The sequence below is a fragment of the Trachymyrmex septentrionalis genome, unplaced genomic scaffold (assembly GCF_001594115.1).
Source record: "Trachymyrmex septentrionalis isolate Tsep2-gDNA-1 unplaced genomic scaffold, Tsep1.0 scaffold326, whole genome shotgun sequence".
Classification (NCBI taxonomy): Eukaryota; Metazoa; Arthropoda; class Insecta; order Hymenoptera; family Formicidae; genus Trachymyrmex; species Trachymyrmex septentrionalis.
The window spans coordinates 42,698-53,933 of NW_017305491.1; positions in this window are offsets into that span (position 1 = coordinate 42,698).

The window sequence follows — 11,236 nt, forward strand, 5'->3', positions numbered from 1 at the left end:
TAATGTTCCTTATTTTTATTTCTTAAATATTTTATTTATAAAAAGTACAATAATTCAATGCTCGATTAAATAAATTAAAATAATCAATTAAAGGACTCAGAGCATAAGGAATATATTATTCGCTATCGTTATTAAATACTAAAAAAATACAAATACAGACGTTTCGACCTTCTATTCAATCATTTTCAATGTTATATAAAGTCTACATTAAAACAATTACAATGACATACCAAAATATTGAGAGAAGATGGAAGAATATTTCAAAGAATATAAAAATTCCTAAAAAAGAATTTTTTATAGCTATTAGATTAAAATTGGAATCCACCTATTTTTCCTTTAATAAGAGATTTTAGACAGGTTTTTGGTTCTCCTATGAGCTCTCCATTGTCACCGATCATAGCAAATATAGTTATGGAAGATTTGGAAAAAAAAGTGTTCCAATTATGGCCGCGTCGTTTACTCTTTTACTTTAGATATGTAGACGATATATTACTCGTTGCTCCTCCAGACAGTTTAAATAGAATATTAGAAATTTTTAACTCGTTCCATGTGTTACGTCCGGCGGATTCGCACGACTCTTTTCTTTCGTAGAGATCTGGAATTCGTCGAAATACAAAAATTTTATCTTCCTTTTTTTTCTTCTGTACACTAAAAACTAAAACAAGGGACTCCTCGTGAATGTTGCTCCGAGATAAAGTAAATCAAAAACAAATAAGAAACGGTACGCGACGCTCGGGAGTGGATGCTGGGTAGCGACGATGCACGGGCGACGGCGCACGAGACATGCGTTTTTCGAGATCATAAAATTTTGGAAGACACCTTCCCATACTACAGATTCCTGTCCACATCCTTTCCTCTCCCAAAATCTTGACCAATCCAAGAGCAAAAGAAAACCCTACTACCAACTAATGAAACCTATTCCACCAATCCAAATTTGAGTAATCCGGGGCGATTAGTATAAAAATCGCGGTTCCGCAGCTCTCGAGGCAGATTCTCCTCCAAGTCTAGAGAGGCAGATTTTTTTTCTAAGTAACTTGTCGCGCGATTTTCTAAGAAGTCGTCGCGATCCTCAAAAAGTTCCACCCGATAGAGTCAGTGCGGGTTGTTGGAATCATCGGCATTCAATTAGAAATCCGTCAGAAATCAATTAGAAAGCGCGTTAGAAGTGGCGTTTCCTGATCGAGGGAGTCCATCGAACCCGAGCCACAACATGTTACATCCGACGCTACCTTCTCCGCGGTTGAGCCATCCTATATATCGCCATCTCAGCAGTAAGTTTCCAATTACTTTACATTGAATGGTCCCTCCCCTTCTTTCCCCCCTTTCTTTTCTTTGGGGACTCGCTCTAAAGATAAAATTTTTAGTACGTTCACGCCGTGCGTTCGCCCCTCGTCGCCGCCGCCTGATGAGAATCAACCGATCGCGCCGACTCGCAGCCCGTGCCCGGGTTACCAACACGATAAATCCGCAAAATCAACCGACAGTCCCGGAACAGATTCCCCCCGTACAGTTTTCCCTCGCAACATTCTGTCCACCCCTCGAAATTTCGTACTCCAATCCATATCCGATTCCCCCCGCAGATTTCCCCCCGCATCCACCATCATCCCCTCCGATTGACACCACCCCCTCAACCTCACATATCCCGCCCAATGGTTACTCTTCTGCTGCCACTTTTCCTCTTCTTCACGACGCCCAGCAGCTACTACTTGACCTATTTTACTCTCTCCAACCAAGACCAGGTAATCGTGAGGATCACAGGATTCGATGGCCTGTTCTCGGTTCCTGTGTAGCGTCCCTTATCCCACTCGAGCCTTTCTCCCTCCAATCCCATGATCCTACCCAGTATTAATTGCAGCCCCCCTCCCCCGCTCTCAAATCCATTCATCAAAACCTCCTTCTCTTTTTATTCTCTCGTTATTCTCTCCGTAACTCCTCCCTTCCATTCTGCCACGATATTTCATACACATGCGCGCGCGCGCATACACGCACACATGTACAAATCATAATTATCAAAATTGTATTATTCTTATTGTATTTATTTTCTTTTATTTTTATTCAAAATGAATGATTAATGGTTAAATAATAAAGAGCATACAGCCACAACTAAGGATGTAAATAAGTTATATATTATTTAAAAACAATTCATAACAATCAGTAGACGTTTCGGTCAAGATTTGACTCTCTTCAGTATAATAAAATAGAATACGTTAAAAATTAAAACTAAATACACAATTCGACTGATAAATGTAGCGATACCTAATACAAAATTTATTATTTCCTTATTATACGGAATTAATCACAATCGATTCAAGTAGATTAAGATAACAGTTAATTGTTGTCGCGCTATATGGATAGAAAGAATTTAACATTACAAAAGTTTTTTCTTTGTCTTCAATAATATGATTATTATAATTCTTCATTTAAAAAACAACGAGCCCCACAACGAAGAGACACGCTAGTACTGAGTTCTATTGTAAAAACAAAAAATTTTTTATTTAATAAGTGAGTTAGTTATTGTCGTATTTTTATAAAAAAACACGCAAATTAAGTAATATGCTACTATTTAGATTCAACACCGAGATATATTTTAAAAAATTCGTTATCCTTTTGAAAAACAAATTAAATGAACTTACGTGTATCCTGTGGTGTGGGGACTCCTCTGTATAACTGAACACTGTGATGATTTAAGGTAAAGAGTGAATTTTAACTATCGTAATGCCAAAAACCAAAAATGCTGGTCTATTTATATTAGGAAAAAGGAAAAAAAGAAGGGTAAAAAGAGGGAAAGGAAGTGGATTTTAGAATGGGGCTGGAACTATTATTCAACGAGAGGGAGATAAAGATCTGGAAACCGCTCCGTATCACTTTGTTTATTTAAACCATTTTTTTACGTCTTAATATAAATCATTTCAGATACCAATCTTTTATAATGCGAGCGTTCAGAATCTAATATTTTAATATTCACCCAGTCTATCGCGTGATCTGTGTCAATTCTGTAATTTGAGATGACTGAGAGAGAATTAACTGGTTTTTTAGAATCATTTATATGTTCTTTTAATTTCCGCGTCTTTAATTTCCTTCTCGTCTGGCCAACATATGAATAATCACAGTTCTTGTAATTAATTTGGTATACGACGTTCGAAAGTTCATCTTTTTTTATTTTATCTTTCCTCGTTTTTATAAACCTGTTCAAGTTGTTCATCGGTTTGTATACCAATTCGAATTGAAATGTATTAAGAGTTATGTTGAATTTCTCAGACGTTCTCTTTAAGTACGGAATAGTGAAATATTTTTTCTTTTCAGTGGAAGTGTTCATGTTAGAGTTAAGATTATGTTCATTAATGGTATCGAAATTCTTTTTTCTAGATAACGTTTTTATTCTATTATTTATCGTTTTAAAAATTGTAAAGAATACCCGTTGCGGAGGAGAGTGTTAATTAAGGAATTGATGTTAGTGTGATGGAATTTTGGATGGGAAAGAAATAGAATCTTATCCAATAACCCAATCACAACGCCTTTCTTGTGTATGGTAGAGTGATTGGAGAATAAATTGAGAAATCTCCCAGAGTTAGTAGGCTTTTTGTAAACGTCGAAAATAATACTACCATTATCGTTTAGAAGTTTTTTATATCTAAAAAATTGATACCTATTTCATCGCCATAATCGACAGTAAATTTTATGCGCTCGTGGTACGAATGATCAATTGTTTTTTATTATATTATACTATTATTAAATTAACTCCCCAGTAGTCTTTGTTCAAATATAACTTTTCCTCGTATTCTTAAGTTCTCCTGCGGTTGCACTTCGCCCTCTCCCCGGTCACTTGGATTAAATCCCATGACTGAAAGTTAGGGCATACGGCGCAACAGGCGTTAAAGTGCGCCCTCTCGGCGCACTGACCCAGTTTGGGCCCTTTACGTCCGACTCGTGTGTCCGTTTAGCGGAGCACGAGCAGAGGTTTCCACTTCGTCCTCCGTTCGATCCCCGGCTCGTTAGGAGCCTCAGGACGAAGCGAAGCGCCTCCCGATTTGCGTCGGTCCTTTCCCCTCCCTTGCGGTCCGGAGCCTGGACACGACCAAATCGATCTAACAATTCGGTTCCTTGTTACATTCACCCCCTCAGCTCCGTATCCGCGCGGAGTTTGGACGTAACACATGAATGCCTTCAATTTTCACTTGAAGTCGGCACTGACAGTAACCTAAATTTTTTAGATGTGAGCCTTATTGTTAACGAGCATAGAATTATATTTGACACCTATAAAAAACCTACATTTTCTGAAAGATATCTCGATTATTCACAACATCCTGTCTGTCATAAAAAAAGTGTAATTTTTAGTTTATTTGATAAAATTTTCTTTTTATCCCACCCGAAAGTCCATTTTAAGAATATTATGATACAAGTTTTGTTAAAGAACGGATATTCTCTTCCTCTATCATATTCTCTTCAATTCGAATGAGAATTAAAATCCATTTTAACAAGATCATCAAAAAGCAAGTGAGAGAGTATAATAAGTAAGAGTATACTTAACGGTACGAGAGCAAATCAAGTTCTTAGAAAATCTGTTAGAAAACACTCGCAGTGTCATGTCACATTACTTTTTGACAAGTAGCATCTTTCAGCTGATTACTGTTAAATTTTGAATGGAATTTATCGCGTGGTTTTATTTCTGTAGATGATTAAAGCGAACAATGTTTATATTTTTTGCAAAATGGAAAAAAACAAATTTTGTGCAGTGATCAAACATGTGAAAGATTTAACGCCGCAAGAAATCAAAGCCGAGTTGGATAATGTTCATAGCATTATATATGTTCATAGCACATCTGCATCAGCGTTTGCGATTGTATACAATTGAGTGAATGAATTTTTTTTTATCGTACATCCACATGTGATGCACCTCGTTCAGGACGTCCAATTGAGGCTGTCCAATTGGCTACGCCAAAAATCATCGATAAAGTCCATGATATTGTTTTGACTGATCGACGAGTGAAAGTGCGCGAGCTTATTGAGGCCACAGGCATATCACATGGTACAGTGATTTCAATTTTGCACGAACAATTGGGTATGAAAAAGCTATCAGCAAGATGGGTGCTGCGTTTGCTCACTGTGGACCATAAGCGCGACCATATGACGATTTCAAAACAATGTTTGGAGATATTTTAACGTAATCCAGATGAATTTCTGTGATTTATTACTGTAGACGAAACATGGATCCATTATTTCACACCCGAGACGGAACAGTCAAAACAATGGACTTCATCGGGTGAACCAGCTCCGAAGAAGGAGAAGACCGTGAAGTCAGCCAGAAAGGCCATAGTTTTTTGGGATGCACACGATATAATTCATATCAATTACCTTCCGTCGAAGCAAACAATTAATAGCGATTACTACGCAGCCTTATTGGACCGTTTCAACAACATTTTAAAGAAAACATTTGACGAAGAAGAAAGTGCTGTTTCATTAAGACAATGCACGGGTTCACACATGCCCGGCACCGATGGCCAAATTCAACGAATTCCGCTGCGAATTGCTTCCCTATTCAACATATTCGCCAAATTTAACCCCCTGCGACTATTTCCTGTTTCCAAACCTGAAGAAATGATTCGGAGGAAAGAGATTCACCACCAGAGAACAATTCATCACCGAAACAGAGGCTTATTTTGAAGGGTTGGACAAATCATATTATTCAGACGGCTTAAAAAAGTTGGAGAATCGTTGGATCGAGCTAAAAGGAGATTATGTTAAGAAATAAAAATAAATCGATCAAAAAAAATATGTTTTATTATGTTTTTCTAAAAACTTATTGACTTGCCCTCGTACTTTTTGTAAGGACCATCTCGGAATCCTTTTCTAACATAGCCAAAAGTGTTAATTTAAAGCCTGCATTTACGATTCCGAATACTCTGAAAAAATACATCACAACTGGAAAGGATACTCTTGAGAGAACAGTACTCGTACATCATAATGTTATCTATAAAAACTCATGCCATGATTGTGATGCATCATACATTGGCCAGAGAAAAAGGCAATTAAAAACAAGAATCGCAGAGCACTCGTCAAACATTAATAAAAAATCAGGCTCACCAAGTGTCATATCTAATCACCAGATTTCGCTCAATCATAATTTTGATTAGGTCAGAATTTTAGATAGCGAACTATCTTATAACGAAAGACTGACTTTTGAGATGATTTTTATAAAGAGACAAAAGAATGAATTTAATTTACAAAGTGACACAGTATCGTTACCAAAAATATACTCTGCCGTTGTACAAGCACTTTCCCCTTTCTGTTTCCCGTTATCTTTTCTCTCTCCTTCGAATTTCTTCTACTCACATTTGTCGATTTTTTCGTTACTTATATTATTACTAATTTAAAATAAGTTGTCAAGAAACACGGAAGAACATGATACAATTTGTACCTTTGAGTTCTGGTCTTAATACTGCTTGCTGTATATATACTGTTTTGCGCTATAATTATCATCCTCTTTATTGATAGAAACACTGGTATTAATCTAAATCTTGCAGCATTTTAATTTCCTTAAATTCTCACTAGTTAAAATTATTACTTAGCAATACATCGTCACGTTATCATAGACAATCTATATATGTAAGCTTTTGAGAAGAGACCTAATAATTTTTATGTTAATTGTCAATTTATACGCTGTGATAAGAGAAGATTTCTAGAATGACACCATGGACAGGTTTAAGAAAAGATCCGATAACTCTTTGCGGTCATATCAAGATCTTCGGATTTCACGTTGTTGCTTCAGGGTTCAGGTTTTTGATATTATAAACGCTTCATTTTTCTAGAATTTTTGGTATGTCATTGTAATTGTTTTAATGTAGACTTTATATATAATATAACATTGAAAATGACCAGATAGAAGGTCGAAACGCCTGTATTTATATTTTTAAATATAATTTTTAGTATTTAATAACGATTGCGAATATCTTGCTCTGAGCCCTTTAACTGATTATTTTAAAATATTTTATGTTTTATATCTTAGACTCTATTCCAATAATCACTATCAGTATTAAAACTCTGTAATTCACATATAGGGGAAACCGAGACACCATGAGTCACAAAAATTAAAACTCTTAAAAAAACATCAAAATATAAAATTTTGTTTATAATTAATAATTAAAGCGTAATGCTTATTTTAAAATTTAATAGGTACACTTAGTAAATATTTATTAGTTTTTAAGAAAAAAATATATTATATATAAACATATTTTTTAAAAAATAATTCATAATACATGCTCCATATCTGGGATACTATAAGTCATACACAAAATAATAAGATTATAACGGATAAAATTTGGAAAGTATTTTTAATTAACTAAACCTTAATTAATTAAACCTTCTTAGCAATCACTAATACAGTAAAATATAATTACAACTAATAATTATTACAATAAATAATACAATAGAAAATTATAAGAAAACAGATGAAAAAAAACCTATTAATATAACATAAAAAATTTATTACAATGAAATAAAATTAACTGTTTAAAAGTATGAACTACCCTTTTAATACGTATACTTTCTATATTGTCTCGTTTCATTATGAATATTTAATGTATGATACATTACACCTCAATTGTATATTTAATAGAAAATTATAAAAAATAAATGTTAAATTATTACTTGTAACATAGCAAGATGAGAAAAGATGCGCAGAAACTTGCACCTTATCTTCATACATGTCTTCTACTATAAAAGGAACATTAAAATATTTTTATGCGGTTAAGAAGTTACTATTGCACTATGGAAAATGATGACCACCATGACTGACTGCTTTTCGATGAAATGGAATTTAATTACTGCCACCTAGAGATAAAAAGTATAGACAAAGTAACAGTCGTATTGTTCAAGTATTAATTTAAACATTTCAGATTATGTTAAACAGTCAATAACCTACGGTTTTCCGTATACTACGGGTTTTCAGTATTGGAAATGAATTTATAATACATATATTTTAATAATAATATTAATGTTTAAAAACAATATTTAAATTAAATTTGGTAATTGTTGAATTTAACTCGACTCGATTGTTTTTACCAGACGATTGTTTTCAGTCGTATTTTGTGCAAATGAGCTTAACTTTATATTTCGTATGTGAGAGAGCTATACTCAACGATTTCCCGAAAAGTAACGATTTTACTTTTTCAAATAAAGGTAACAGTAACACGTCATTTTTTTAAATAAATAATAATGATACCACGTTATTTTTTTAAGGTAATGTTCTTAACTCTGCTCACTAATTACATAATTCGCATTATTATCTTCCGATAGAGAAGAGAACTGCAGGTGATACGTATCCTCATGTCACATGCAACGATTGCATGAAAGAATGTAACAACATAGTTGCGATGACATTAGTAATGACCAGGAAGGTAGATCATCACCTCATTTTAGCAGAGAAAACCTGAGAGAGGACATGCCAAAACCTGTAACCGCAAAATGCTGCTAAAGTCATTAGATTTCTGAAGTACCGTAAACTTGTTTTCATCTTAAACGCGGTCATTTTGGAATCTATGTATTTGTATAAATGTAATTTATTTGGGAAAATCAAGCCATAAAATATGTAAATCAATTTTTTAATTATAAATAATTTATTTATAAATCAAAAGAAATACTATACAAATGCTTAATTTGTGCATCTTTTAGTCTAACATAAATTTTTTCATTGTGTAATGTTAGTGCAGAAAAGTGCAACCTGGCATTGTAAGTACTGATTATCATCAGTGATGATACTCTTGACCACCTCTCCGAATATCAGTTTTCAAGTTTCAAACAAGCAAATACAAGCGAACGAGCAAACTAATCGTAAAATGCGCAAGCAGTACATATACGTAAGTGCAAAACATTGTGTGAATTCTGCATATGGTATAGTATCGCCATTTTTACGCAATCAAACTCGAAAACCCATTACGATACCACAGTACATACAGTAGCGTAACTTCCTGTCGGCACCTTTGATGTTAGTGTTGGCCAAAATGAAGTGCGCATGCGTGAAATAAGCAAGTTACCTAGCGTTGCTATGGTTACCACCTAAACTTCTTTCTCTTTTCATCCTTATTTCGCTCTCAAAACTTACTAGATTTATTCGCGTCGCACTCCAACAAATGTGTTGGAGTGAGTAAGAGCTGTTATAGGAGCACATTAGCATGCAACGTATACAAACGAATAAACCTACTGTTACAATGAAATAATTTAAACTTAATGAAAATTAATAAAATTAAATTGTAAACATATTGAAAAATAAAGAGATAATGTAGAAAAATATTAGGAAAAATATTAAATTAACTTAAAAATATATATTTGTATAAAGAAATATTATGTAATTATATATCTATGAAAATATTATGAGAAAGCTGAAAGATATAAAAGAAATTTATATACATGTGTGTCCAAAAAATAAATTTAAAATACAATAAATAAAAAGAAATCCTTTTTGCTCGATTTTCTATGTATACTTTTTGTTCACTTTTTCACTTTATCACTTTTTCACAAAAATTAGATCAATCTCTCGAGATTTCTCACACAACATTTCACCAAATGGACAATACACGTAATACTTTCCTTTAAATTTTTACTCTGAACCATATATGCTTGAAAGACAAATGTTTAAGTGGAACATTGAAACGCTTATTTAAATAGAGAGAGAAAGAGAGAGTACAATAAAAAAGGGAGGAAATTAGACGGGGCATCTTACTTATTTCATGCATGCGCACTCCATTTTGGGCAACATAAAATCGGGAGAGTTGCGCTATCACATACAGTAGTGCAACTCCCTGTCGGCACCTTTGATGTAAACGTGGCCAAAATGGAGTGCGCATGCGCGAAATAAGCAAGTTACCTAGGTTGACATGATTACCACGTAAACTTCTTTCTCTTTTCATATTTTTTTCGCTCTGTCAAAACTCACTAGAGTTATTCGCGTCGCACTCCAACAAATGCCTTGGAGTGAGTAAGAGTTGTTATAGGAGCATATTAGACCATGCAACGCAAATAAACCTACTATTACAATGAAATAATCTGAACTTAATGAAAATTAATAAAAATAAATCGTAAATATATTGAAAAATAAAGAAAAAATGTAAAAAAATATTAGGAAAAAATATTAAATTACCTTTAAAACATATATTTATAAAGAGAAATATTTAAATATTACATAATTGTAAATATATTCTACGAAAATGTTTTGAATTGATATATAAGAAAATTTAAATATATGTATATGTCCAAAAAATAAATTTAAAATACAATAAATAAAAAGAAATCCTTTTTGCTCGATTTTCTATGTATACTTTTTGTTCACTTTTTCACTTTATCACTTTTTCACAAAAATTAGATCAATCTCTCGAGATTTCTCACACAACATTTCACCAAATGGACAATACACGTAATACTTTCCTTTAAATTTTTACTCTGAACCATATATGCTTGAAAGACAAATGTTTAAGTGGAACATTGAAACGCTTATTTAAATAGAGAGAGAAAGAGAGAGTACAATAAAAAAGGGAGGAAATTAGACGGGGCATCTTACTTATTTCATGCATGCGCACTCCATTTTGGGCAACATAAAATCGGGAGAGTTGCGCTATCACATACAGTAGTGCAACTCCCTGTCGGCACCTTTGATGTAAACGTGGCCAAAATGGAGTGCGCATGCGCGAAATAAGCAAGTTACCTAGGTTGACATGATTACCACGTAAACTTCTTTCTCTTTTCATATTTTTTTCGCTCTGTCAAAACTCACTAGAGTTATTCGCGTCGCACTCCAACAAATGCCTTGGAGTGAGTAAGAGTTGTTATAGGAGCATATTAGACCATGCAACGCAAATAAACCTACTATTACAATGAAATAATCTGAACTTAATGAAAATTAATAAAAATAAATCGTAAATATATTGAAAAATAAAGAAAAAATGTAAAAAAATATTAGGAAAAAATATTAAATTACCTTTAAAACATATATTTATAAAGAGAAATATTTAAATATTACATAATTGTAAATATATTCTACGAAAATGTTTTGAATTGATATATAAGAAAATTTAAATATATGTATATGTCCAAAAAATAAATTTAAAATACAATAAATAAAAAGAAATCCTTTTTGCTCGATTTTCTATGTATACTTTTTGTTCACTTTTTCACTTTATCACTTTTTCACAAAAATTAGATCAATCTCTCGAGATTTCTCACACAACATTTCACCAAATGGACAATA